Genomic DNA, 12,244 nt, shown 5'->3' on the forward strand with positions numbered 1-12,244 from the left:
TTCAACACTCCCTCTCAACAAGAAAAGGGATTATCTTCCACCCCGATCCTGTCTCTATGGAACTCGAATTTGCACTTTGACAATGCCTTTGTCAAAATGTCAGCATCTTACTCCTCTGTCGAAATATATACTGCAGTAACATGATCCTCCTCGACCTGTGAAAAGCCACGAGCAACAAATCTTGCCTTATGCTTCCCCACACTACCATCATCAGCTTGCTTTTCCTTGCAAAGCCAACGGGAACTCACAACTGACTTGTTCTCCAGTCTCGGAATCATGTCGCAAACACTGTTACGAACTATGGAGTCATACTCCTCCACCATAGCATCAACCCAAATCAACTACTGCACTGCTTCCTCAAAGGAAGATGGCTCGGTCTCAACACATTCCCCAGCAAGGGCCATGTATCCAGTGTACCACTCAGGTGACCTCCTCTATCTACGCTGAGAAGATGGTGCTCCCACATTCTCTCTCGCATCCTCCAATAATTTGTTAGCTTCTCTTGTGCGCTTCCGTCCATCTCTGGAAGACTCTGCTTGAGTGGATGTCTCCACTCCTGGAACCTCTGCATGCAGCTGCTCTGCATCAGTTTGAGGCTCCTCCTCCTTAGGAACCAATAGTTCCTCCACAGCCTATAGTTGGAGCTCCCTCTCAAGGGAAAATCGCATGGCTTTCTGCTCATCAAACTTGAGATCTATGCAAACCACTATCCTCCGACTGGTAGGCAAGTACATCCAATAGTTGTGAGGTGTATCAGTGTACCCCACAAATTTCCACAACTCTGTTGTCGGCTCAAGCTTCTTCCGTGCATCCTTTGTCACATGGCAATATACCGATGAGATAAAGATCCTGGAGTGACCCACATCCAGTCTCCTACCGGAGAAGGCTTCCTCTGGTGTCTTCATCCCAAGTATGCAATGTGGGGTTCTATTCTGCAAATAGACCGTTGTGTTGCATGCCTCAACCCACAAGTGAAGTGGTAGGCCTTGGTCATGCAACATTTCCCGTGCTACTCCTACAATAGTTCTGTTCTTCCTCTCGGCCACCCCATTCTGTTGTGGGTTATGAGGTGTCGTCAACTCTCATTTAATTCCTTCTGCTGCACAGAAGTCCTTAAAATCTTGAGAGACATATTCTCCACCATTGTCACTTCTCAAGGCCTTGATCTTCTTCCCTGACTCTTTCTCGACCAAAGCTTTGAACTCAAAAAACTTTGTGAAAGTTTGTTACTTCTTCTGCATGAAATAAATCCAGCATTTACAAGAATAATCATCAGTGAAAATCACATAATACCTTTTCTTCGCTGTGGATGTCGTTGAGAATGGTCCACACAAATCAGTATGAACTCACTCTAAGATAGCCTCTACTCGACTATCTCGATCATGAAAGGAATACTTGGTGTACTTTCCCAAGGTACAACCTTTGCATGTGTCAACTTGCTCAAGTTTACCTTTGGGAAGTCCTGTAGATATTTGTTGCATTATCTTCAAAGCCCCATGATGCAAATGGCCCAACCGCCTATGCCACAACTCGCCAATGTCTTGGCTTTGCACCAATTATGCTTTCATACTCAATGTTGCACAATCATCTACCTCTAGTTTATAGAGATTCTTCACTCGAATCCCTATCCTCTTGGTCTGACCCATGTCTATGTGTCTTAGGAACGCCTTTCCTTTACTGGAGACAACATCGTAGCCTTTTTCCTCTAACATCATGACCAATACCAAGTTCTTCTTCAGTCCAGGCACATACATCACATCTGTCAAGGTGAGAGGAGCTCCATGCTCCCTCTAAAAAGCAACCGTGCCCACACCTAAAACACTATACCTTCTGTCATCACCCATCTCTATGCGCATCTTGAGGTCTTTCTTCTCCAAGGCGCTGAATAAATTTTTATCACCGGTCATGTGGAATGAGGCTCCACTGTCAAGATACCAGACACAACCCATCATCGATGCACCATGCATGCGATGAGGGTAAAGTCCATTTTGAACTGAGAGGCTAATGCCTCACCTTCCGACCCTTCCGAGGATCCCTTCTTTGACTTCTTTGATGGGAAATTAGTCGCATAATGTCCCATCTTGTGACAATTAAATCATCTTACTTTAGACATGTCACCCTTCTTCCCTCCTTGAGAAGAATTCAATTTGAAATGGGAAGCTTTCCCTTCCCTTTCCTTGCCTTACTTGCTAAGGCCAGATTTTCTTCATCATCATTCTTGGATGAAGAACCATCTAGTGTGCTCCTCCTGATCTCCTCCTGCATAAGATCTGACCACAGTCGTTCCCAATACGGAATTTTCTCCCTTCCATTCATAGAGTCCTGGTAGCTATTCCAACTCTTTGGAAGGCCAAAGAGAGTGAGGCTCACCATATCATCATCAGCAATAGTTATTCCCACACTGCCAAGCTCATCTCTACAGGTGGTGAGCTTGTTCAGATATGTGGAAATAGTATCGCCCTTCTCCATCTTGATTCTTTGAAGCTTATCCTTGAGCGCAAATTTCCTTTGCTTGCTACTTTTTTGGTAGAGGTCCTTCAATTTCTTCCCCATTGAAAATGGAGTATCCTTCCCATGGAGATTCGAGAAAATATGGTCTTGAACTCCCGGTCTTGAACTCCCTCAAGGATGATTCATCTCGCCTTCGCCACACACTTCTTCCACTCGGCCAACTCTTGTGCATTAGTTGAAGCTGGCTTTGGGATTTCTTGATCAATGAATTCCTTCAAGCCATTGTCTTCTAATACAGCCTCCATTCTATCTTTCCATGTTATGTAATTCGAGCTACCTTCCAAGGCATACTCGAGTCTCAAGCCATAGAACTCCATTGGCCAACCTTGAGGTATGATATGAATTCGATTTGCACCTGCAACCTCGAACTTCAAACTTCGAATTCTCTTCTCAGTATACTATTCACAGCTCCAATACCATGTAGACAATCTAGGATAGGTTAACCCGATAATGCAATATAAATCAAAGAAAAATACTATAACCACTTATACTATCAATTTGTGGAAGCTTAAAGATCGAGTTGAACAATATAACCAGAAGAAGAAGAATCAATGGCACAATACACATGAAAATACTTTTGGGGAAATCCTCAGATAAAAAACCCACACTATTGTATTATCATACATGGTGGAAATACATAAGAATTATACAAAGCCTTAGCTCTCACAGCTAGCCAGCTCTCAGTACAATCCTCACAGATGCTCACAGGCAATCTTGGCTTCTCTGTAGCCTTCCTCTCTTCCCTCCAAGCTCCTATTTCCTTACGTTGTTCCTTGTGGATGATTTTCCTTTTACCAAGTGGATGACCTTCCTCCAAAACTGCGCAATCCTCAAGGATGAATCCTTGACTGCATGCATGAGTTTTCTCCATGAGAAAACACCTACAACTGATAGTACATTGTCCTTGAACATTAATCTCAACTGGGTCTTTCTCAGAATAGACATGCATGAGTTTCTAATGAGGGAATCTTCAGTTAACTGGAATAGCACTAATTTAGTGCATTAATTGATCTGATATTCACCCTATGAGTTCCATCAGTGAAAGATTTATTAAACTAAAGGTATTACAGACTCATGTGCTGGTGTGGGTGTTCTATGTTATTGAAACAATGGATCGATAAGATTGCCAATACACAGAAAATAAAATGGAAAGACAGCAGAGAAATACAGTAAGCAACACAAAGACACAAACAGTTTTAATAAGGAATTCACCCTATTCTCCAGGCTACGTCTTCGGTCCAGCTTCAGTGGTGGCCTTGTTTTATTGTGTCTTTCAGCAGAGAAATTACAATACAAGGACTCAATATGAGTTCTCCTGAAGTGGATTTTACTTGGCAGGGTGGTTCTTGGATTCCCCAAGCCACTCAGAGTACACAGACTCTTCTTCTTCCTACCATCTCTGTGACCCTTGGTCTACAGTGGAAAGAGCCAAATGTGATGCTCAGTTCGGACAGATTCCTCTATGGGAAGGCTTGAATCTTCAAGCTCTCTAGTGCTCGACACTACTTGTGGTCAGCTCGGCCCTCTGTCTCTTCTGCTTGGCTTTACTGTTCTCTGTGTTCAGTCCTCCTCTCAGGGTTCGCTGTTCACTGTCTCTCTTGGTCGCTTGGACTCTTCTCAATTTGGATTCCAAATCAACTCTTACTGGTTCGACTGTCTCTGTTCATGGCTTTAGCCATTCGATCCCTATGCCTGTTCGGTTCCTCTTCTGCCTGTGTCGATTCACCTTCTGCAGCTGCGCTTGGAGTTCCCTGTGTTCGGCGTCATCATGAACGCTCAGGGAGTGGCCACTTGTCCTCCTCTAAATGGTGCCAGCATGCTTTGTTGGTTCGTTTCTTTAGTTACGTTGTGGATGCGTTCTTCCTCCACCGTGGTGGTCAAACGGATTCCAAATCCCTTTAAAACGTGGCTTAATTCCCTGTTGATTCCGCTTCTTTCCATCGGGTGCAATCTCAGCTGTCCGATCTAGGCCCTCCAGATCTGACGCCATATGCACATTTTGCGCGGTTGACTTGCTGGACCGATAGCGCGTGATCAACGACAGTTTTCTCTCACCTTCGCCTACCACGCGTCGATCGGTGTATGGAATCGCTCCACTCCTATCCAAAACCTCTTATCGTTCAAGGGCGCCCTAATCAAAACCGCCAGTTTCCAGAGCGCGGGTCTCGCCTTTGTACTTTAGTGCTTTTACCTTTTCCCGCCCGCGGTCCTCTAATTCCCCCACGTGACCGGGTGCTCGGGATTTCCCATTTTGGCTCTGTTCGCTTAGTGATGCACGATTAGTGCTAAGCGCTCATAAAAAACCTCACCCTTTTTCCATTCCGGGGCTCCCAGGGGCTACTTTGGCCTCCTGCGCAGTCTCCATGGGCCTCGGTCAGCGCACTTTGACTGAGGTCCTCGTCATTCCACGTCGGCTGCCATGGCCATTGGTTCAGGGTGTTTTTGATACTGTTTTGGATTTCATTAGAGATTTGTTCGACCTGATTCAGTCATGGTTCTTGATAGTCTTTCTATGGATCCAATTCGGATCACGGCCTCCCTACTGAAAAAGATTTTGGACCACCAAAAGTTGGTTTTCAAGCATCGACTAAGTGAGGATACTGTTTCTTCACTTGTCCAATCTCAATCCACTTTGCGCTGCTCGGCTTTGAACCTTTGAGCCCAATCCTGAGGTACTCAACTTCTCCCTTGCGCGTTGTCCTCACCTTCCTGTCCAACACTGTGTCTTCCTGCAACTCATTGAGGTATTCAGGTAGTAGGTCATCAATAGAAGGCAATTGACTTTGCTCTTTAGGGTCCTCAATCATTGAAGGTTCAAACAATCTCAAACAATCTGCATTTACGACTGAGTAGATGTGCATGTAAGCTGGTAGATCAAGGCGAAACACATTTTCACCAATCTTCTCAAGTATCCTAAAAGGTCCATACCTGATAGGCTTTAGCTTTTTACCTTCACCTTGCATCCTGTCCTTGCTGATATACAGCCAGACTTGGTCTCCAACTTGAAAACTATGCTCCATCTGATGCTTATCATGCCTAGCCTTATACTTGGCCTGGCTCTTTTCCAGTTGTTCCTGTACTGCCTGATGGATCTCCTGGATCTGTTCAATGAACCTGGTTGCCTTATCCACATCACTGTGCCCATCAACCATGGTATCTTTACCAAAGACAAAATCCAAAGGAGACCTTGGTGTGAAACCAAAGCAGGTCTCAAAAGGAGATCTCTGTGTAGAAGAGTGTTTGGCTCTGTTGTAAGCATGCTGCACATAACACAAGTGTTCATCCTGTTATCACTCAGGTTGTTCCCAAAAGTTGTAAGAAAGGGAATACGGCCGAGGTAACCACAGACCAAGCTTTTAGATACAGATCCTAGCCAATCTGCATCCAGAGAGGGCTCTCTCTTTATGATTTAGCTTTGTTTTTGAAAGGTTTTAGGCTAGTTATGAGGTTCAAGGATTTTGTTTTGAGTTTGGGTGGTGAGATTCAATAGAACAGTGAGGCAAAAATGAAGAGTTCAGTCCATTAGGCATAATGGAGTAAAAAAGAAACAGGTTTCCTGGATTCGGTTTCTAACAGAGGATGGCATCACAGAGAAAGGTACTCAAACATGGAACAATTAAAGAGCTGAAATCAGATGGAATGGACTCAAATGGATGAAGGGCAATTAAGGATCCTTCAATCATATTGATAGAGGGAAGGTGGATGATTACTGCTAAGGAGCAGTTAAGAATTCCTTAGCAAATACGCAACGTGAAAGAATCAGGGGAAACAAGAGCAATTAAGAATTCACTGTTTATACTAATTCTGAAGAAAACACAAAGAATAATAAAGACTGAAAATAGAGTGCAGTTAAGCAAATTTTGTTTTAATCTTTCTCTTTATCATTCAGATCATGAACATAGATGACATAATAGACAAGAAAACTGTAAAACACAAGATATAAGGGTACTTATTGATCCATAGGTTGATTCAAGAATTCTGTGACAGGTCTTCTGCATCAATTCTTCATCCAGTAGGCCAGACAACAGTTTGATCCCAACAGCTTTTTATTCCAAAGTTCAGAGTTACAGCAAAGTCTAAGAAATCTACACATACCCAACCTCTTCAAAACTCTGATGAAGGGGGTATTTATACAACATAAATATGTACAAAAATATCTCATAAAAGCTCTGAGATAATATCTAATTTTAACCTAAAGTTATTTACAAGCAAAGTAGAAACAACTAACTTATGTTGTGCTGGAGGCTAGCTCTTTAGGGTTCGGCTTGCTGGTGTCCTTTGTAGCTCTGTGTCGATAGTTTGTGTTAATTGATGCATTAATTCTGATCTGCTTTCCTTAGTCGGCTTGGATACTCTTTAATGTTGATTTGATTTGTCTTTAATTCTGCACTGATACTCTTTATGGCTCCTCTGATACTCTTTGACTTTAATCTGATATTCTTCAATTCCGATTTGATTTCTGCCTATCGCTGTCCGCTAAGGGGTCTTATCACCATTTTTCTCTGGTAAATCATTTTTCTGCAGGTTTCCGCTGGCCGGAGTAACAAAATATCCCTGTTTCTTTCTGTTTTCCTCTTCTGTGAGTTTAGAAATCGCTCTGTTTTGCTTTAAACTATGTTAAAGAGAAAGACTGTACTGCAACTGGCGGGTTGACTGAGGCCGAGCTCGTCGATGGAGCTTTTTCCTGGTCGGAGGCGGCTAAAACATTGGAATTGAGTCGGTCATAAGCTTGGAGCGCGGAACATAGTTTTGCAGCGAAAAACATAAAAAAATGACCCTTTCGCCTTTTAATGGACAAAAATGATTTTTGGCGGGAAAATTTGGTTCAAGGTACAGATGACGTAAGCATGACGTCAGCGGGGAGTACGGGACGGTGACATGGCAGTGACGTGGTGGTGATGTCAGCAGAGGGTCAGCGGGAGATCGGCAAGCTGTTTTGCTCGCACCGCTTATGGGCTTGGGCAGTTTCGGGTGGAGGGTCAGCGAACACGCCGGGCGCACGACTCGTGGCAGCAGTACGGGAGCAATACCACCGTCTCCCCGGGCGGTAAAGTTCAGCGGAAAGATGGGTTGCGATATGATTGTCAGCCGTTCGATGCGAGGGCGCCAATCGGACAGTGGGCACTTATGGAACAAGGCGGGAGATTAATGCGCGGGCCCGATCATTTTTAACATTAATAAACCATTTTGGGCACGATTTTATTGGTTCTCGGGGTTTGGTTAAGTTATTAATTAACCAAATGTTAATTAATCCTCTGAATGGCGGCGGGTTATTAATAAATTCCAAATGAATCTATTAATTCCCATTTGAAAAAGTGACATACGGTTATAGTTAACCAGGACGGGATATTAACACTTTGGGGTTTTTTATGTTACATATACATAATATGGGTAGGGCAACATTTACAAGGGAGTTATATAGTATAAAGTTAGTTTGTTAATATGGATTTTGAATATGAAAGCGCCAAGTATAATGTTAGGAAACTTAGGCTTAAAGGGGAAAAAGAGTTTATACAAGAAATATGGCTAATCCCTAAGTAAAACAGATTCTTACTTAGGCAAATGTTATGGAATGAGATGAGTGACTCAGTGATACTAAGCAGATCTCGATATCATTAGGGGAATTAGTAAATGATTTGGGGAGAAATGCGAAGGGGAGTTAGTCATGCCTCGCTTGAGCTGTTCCAAGAGAAATATTTTCCATGGCACTTGTGATAGAGGTAAAATTAACACATTTGAGAGACATGATTCACCACAAGTCTCATTCTGCAACACCAAAACTGCCTACCCAACCTACTTTGCCTAGCATTTTTTTCTTCTTTTCTTTGGGTGCACTTGGACTAGCAAACCCTTTCAATCTTCTTTTCTTTTCATTGTAAGCCTACCTAAGTCTGCACTTATTTCTTCCAAGGGCTCAGATTAAACAGTTGAGCTCCTTTGTTTCTCTACCTATCTACTTATCTGCCAAGTTTAAACAGTTTGGACAGATTTTTATTCTCTATCTCTAAAATAGGAAATTGAAAAATGAACTAGCCAAGATTAAGCTGTTTGGCCATTCATCAATTGTGGCAAAATTTTGACAAGCTGCACATGATGCTTTATTTACAGAAAATGAAATAGTAGTGGCATTTGGACTTGCACACTTTCCTGGTCTTTTTATTTGGGGTTCATTTCTTTTCATTTTTTCTTTTGACCATTTATTTTTTTCACCCTTTGATTTTTCTTTTAGGGTATACCCTCTTTACATTTTTTTTTTTTTTTTTATTTTTATTTTTTCATAATATGGAAACCTCTACAGCAAGGAAAGGTATGAACATATTACATAGCTCAACCAGTCAATCATGAAATATGACACCTATTACTATAGGAGTATAACACTGGCTCCACATGGGGATGGCTTTCCCTGATGGAAAGTAAAGAATAGCAGGTCAGATGGCCTTATGAATACCTTTTTCTGTGCTCTGAAATCTTCCTTAGCTGAATGCAGAAACTGTACAAAAGGATGCTGTAAAATATATACACTACTCTTGAGCTAATTCAAACAACTGTACATTTGTTCTGGATAGATTTCACTTGGATTATTTGTTGCTGCTCCTAAATTTTCTTCTGCAATCTCTGATAAACTGAAATGAGGCAAAAATAAAAATGGTAAAGTTCCCTCACTGCTTTCAAAATTTTCTGCACTTTTCCTCCTCATTCTCACTGCTGAAATGAACAAATTGATTATTCTTTCAAGCTGCTAAAACCAAATTTTCTTATGTACATGTTAGAGTCAGAAAATATCAAAAATTTAGATCAAAGTAGTGTTTCAGTATTCGACCATTCACTGGTCCTTCTTCTGTTTCTGTACCCTCCAGGCTTTTTAGAAAGTAAGTATTGTTCCCTTGCAATGCCTGGATGATAAATGGCCCTTTCCATAGGAAGTCAAACTTCCCATGTTTTCCTTTGTCTTCTCTCCTGGAATCCCACCTTAGAACTTTGTCTCCAATGTAGAAGTCTTCTTCTTTGGTCCTTTTATCAAATATCTTCTTAAGTTTTTCTTGTAATACTTGGGATCTTCGGTGCACTTCTTCTCTGGTCTGCTGCAAATGGATAGTCTGATTTATTCTTCTTTGAATAGCATTGGGTTCCACTTGAGATTCTTGCAGCAATTTCATTATAGGAACTCCTAAAGATGAAGGAAATACAGCCTCCATGCCATAAACTAGCTTATAAGCGCTGGTTCCAATTGATCTCTTTGTAGTAAGTCGGTCTGCCCATGGTGCATTTGTGAGCTTCTTGTGCCAGTTTTTCTTGTTCTCTTCCAACAGTTTCTTAATAATATTGATCAGGCTTTTATTGGAGGACTCAGCTAGACCATTACCTTGAGGGTAATAGGCTGTGGAATGGCCTAAAGTGATATGATATTTTCTGCAAAAATTTATCAGTTTCTTGGACTTGAAGGCAACAGCATTGTCAGTTATGATTTTTTCAGGACAACGAAATCTAGACAAGATGTTGGTTTCTAGGAATCCTATGATCACTGTATCATTAGCTTGTCTAGCAGGAATGTATTCTATCCACTTGGTGAAATAGTCTGTGGCAGTAAGAATCCATTTATGTTGGCCAGAAGAGGGAGGATGGATTTCTCCAATGAAGTCTAAACCCCATTGCTGAAATGGTTTTTCAGTGGAAATTGGTCTCAAGGGCAAGGGCAACAGTTTTATCTTTCCTTCAAAAATTTGGCATTTGTGGCAAGCAGTGACAAACTTCTTTACATCAATGAACAAGGTTGGCCAGTAAAATCCAACCCTTAGGATTTTGTCTGCAGTTGATTTCCAGTATAAGTGTCCACCACAGTCCCCTACGTGAAATTCTTTGAGAACTTTGTCAGCTTCTTCCTTTATTAAACAATTCAGCAAAATACATTCATGATTTTTCCAAAAAAGAGCACCATCTAAAACACAGAATTTTGAAGCTTTCATTTTTAAAAACCTTTTCTTTGTTCTGGATAACCCTATAGGAGCCTACAGATTTAATAATACATGAATTATGTCAGCATACCAAGGTGATTCTAAGAAGGCCTGGTTGATTTGTGGAGTCGCCATCTCCTTTTCATTATCCAGTTGATTGATATCTAGGGCTTGAAAATTTGTTTCAGTCATGATTTTAGCTAATCCTTGTCCTTTTATCAGCTTTGTAGGTTTTATTTCAATGTCATACTCCAATATTTTAGCAATCCATTTACCTCGTTTGCCTTCAATTCCATCCTGAGTCAAGATGTCTTTTACAACAGCATTTGGCACATAAGCTATTACATGTGAGTACAGTATGTAAACTCTGAAGTCTTGAATGGCTTTCACAAGTGCATAAGCCTATTTTTCCATGATTTTGTAATTCAGAGGTGCATCTCTAAGTGCTTTACTAAAAAAGGCTATGGGTTTTTCACATCCTTGATCATCTTTTTGAAGTAAAACAGCTGCTATGGTGTGTTCTGATGCAAATGAGAAAATTATGAAATCTCTATCAAATTTTGGACTTGTGAGGACTGGTGTTTTGGTCAAAGCCATTTTAATTTCTTCAAATGCTTGTTTGGCTTCTACTGTCCATTTAAATTTTGAATCCTTTCTCAACATGTTGTTCAACAATCTGATTAATTCAGCCAAATTTGATATGAATCTTCTTAAAAATTTGATTTTCCCGAGGAAAGCTTGAAGTTCTTTGACAATTCTGGGGTGAGGTATTTGCAGAATAGCTTTTATTCTAGCAGGATCAATTCTAATGCCATCTTTGGAGATGATATGGCCTAAGAGTTTGCCTTCTTCCAGACCAAACAAGGATTTTTTGGGATTTAATGAAATACCATACTGTCTGCATTTTAGGAACACTTGTCTTAAATGATCTAAATGTTGTTGATCTGTTTTGGAAAACACAGTGAGGCCATCAAGATATACAACCAGAAAATCGTGAATTTCTTTTGCAAAAGCTATTTCCATGACTCGTTGAAAGGTTGCCCCTGCGTTCTTGAGTCCAAAAGGCATTTTAACATATTTGAATGTACCCCATGGTGTGGTAAATGCAGTTTTGTCTTGGTCATCAAGAAGAAACTAGAATCTGATTAAAACTTGAAAATCCATCCAAAAGTGAAATCCTAGAAGCACCTACTACCCTTTGTAAAATATGATCCATCTTGGGTAAATGGTAGTTGTCCTTCAAAGAAACCTTGTTTAAATTTCTTAAGTCAACACATAACCTGATTTCCCCTGTTTTCTTCTTGGTAAGCACTAAATTAGACACCCACTCTGAAAATCTGATTGGAGCTATTATCCCTGCATCAGGCATTCATCTGATTTCTTTTTCAATTAAAGGCAGCAGTACAGGGTTGATTCTTCTCAGTTTCTGTTTAAATGGTTTTTTATTTTCCTTGAGGGGTATTGTTTGTTGGATAACAGAGGTGTCATAAGACTTCAGGTCTCCATAGCTCCAGGCAAAAATATCTTGGAATTCTTTGATCAGTTCAACATACTTCAGCTTTTGATCAGGGTGTTATAGACATTTTTGTGCCTTACAGCTATAAGCATGAAATGTCCATAAACCAAGGGACCCTAAGTCCCTAAAGATGTTATTCCAACTCCTAAAGAAACAAGGTCAACAAATTACAGCTTGTCCCAGAAGTTCTCCGCCAGAAACTGCTCAAAACTAGTCAAATCAGGATCAATTCAGATGCTCCACTAGCTGCCTGCGTTGCAAAGCA

The sequence above is a fragment of the Pinus tabuliformis genome, chromosome 3_2, assembly GCF_031772625.1.
Source record: "Pinus tabuliformis cultivar Carrire ecotype Pingquan chromosome 3_2, CPIR1, whole genome shotgun sequence".
Taxonomy (NCBI): Eukaryota; Viridiplantae; Streptophyta; class Pinopsida; order Pinales; family Pinaceae; genus Pinus; species Pinus tabuliformis.